Genomic DNA, 768 nt, shown 5'->3' with positions numbered 1-768 from the left:
GTTTTCTTTTAATACTTTTGGAAAGGGATAAACTATTTTATTTAATTTGGTTCATATAGCTTATGAACGATAAAAACCTATTAGCATTATCAGCACCAGAAGCTTATTGTTTTCAATATTATCGTCATTAATATTATCATTATCGTCTCCATTATCAACAAATGTTCTGCATTTTTATTCTTTCTTTTTTTCAACTTCCTTTTTTCCTTTCTTCATTATATTTTCTTTTCTCTTTCTTGATTTTTCTTCTTTTCTTTGCTTTTCTTCATGTTCTCCTTTTCTTTCTCCTTTACTTTTTTTCTGCTTCCTTTATAGATGTCAACTGACTCGATGAAGATTTAATAACTAGTTTGTTTCTTTAATATGTTCAACACTACATTTTTTTTTCCTCCCGAACATGCAACACTAGTGCATCCGAAACATCGCATTCGAATTCAAAATTACACTTACTTAACACTAAATATTTCGAATAACCATCATATCAATCCATTGAATACGGATGCAATTTCGAACCACAGAATAGCTGGACACCACAGCTGGTTTCGTTTCAGAGGGGCTCTCTCGTTCTCTGTTTCATTCACCCGTCCTGATAGTAGTCTTTTGTGTTAATCAGTTTTTGCTTTTTACTACATCATAAGGCTTACACGTGCCAGCCGGATACTCAAAAGAGCTTACAATATCGTAAGCCCGCGCAGCCAGCCCGTGCATGTCGTTAGTCGAACTGCGAGCTCCGAGGGTCATACTCAAAACTTTAAACCGCCCTCGCGT

This window comes from Penaeus japonicus, unplaced genomic scaffold, assembly GCF_977035675.1.
Source record: "Penaeus japonicus unplaced genomic scaffold, GWHDUDI00000001_assembly GWHDUDI00000019, whole genome shotgun sequence".
NCBI lineage: Eukaryota > Metazoa > Arthropoda > Malacostraca > Decapoda > Penaeidae > Penaeus > Penaeus japonicus.
Note: the sequence above shows the minus strand (reverse complement) of the source record.